The sequence below is a fragment of the Apaloderma vittatum genome, unplaced genomic scaffold (assembly GCF_000703405.1).
Source record: "Apaloderma vittatum isolate BGI_N311 unplaced genomic scaffold, ASM70340v1 scaffold27941, whole genome shotgun sequence".
Lineage (NCBI taxonomy): Eukaryota > Metazoa > Chordata > Aves > Trogoniformes > Trogonidae > Apaloderma > Apaloderma vittatum.
The window spans coordinates 65,152-65,636 of NW_009700119.1; positions in this window are offsets into that span (position 1 = coordinate 65,152).

Below are 485 nucleotides of genomic sequence, written 5' to 3' on the forward strand. Positions count from 1 at the left end.
AGGGGTTTACAACTCCCTCACTGAGGTAATCCAAAATTAGCATTAGTTTAACATGTCAGTCTACAAGCTGCAGTGGTTCAGTATCAGCCTCGTGCAATTCCACAATGTCTGAGAAGGGACCAAGTGAAAAACTAGCTGGAGGCAGTTATTGATTCAGCTGTCTGCCCTTAATTAAATTATATTGATGTCCCAATATTACTGGGATAAAATATGGATCAATTCTGAACTTTGGGTTAGTTCTAAATGACAGATTAAATATTGAGCGAGACCCTTGCAAAGCTCCTTGTTTTCCTCTCCAACAGCTCACCTTCCAGTTTCTGGTGTGCTAGCTGGACTGACAGCCTTTTCCACAAGTAACTGTGTACTGAAACGTGCAGCGGAGTCATTTCTTAGACAGTCCTGGGTGGGTGGGACCCTGTAATAACTGTCTCTGGTGTGCTGTGCTCGCAGTAACACTGAGGATTTAGCATTGCTTAGGCAGAGGT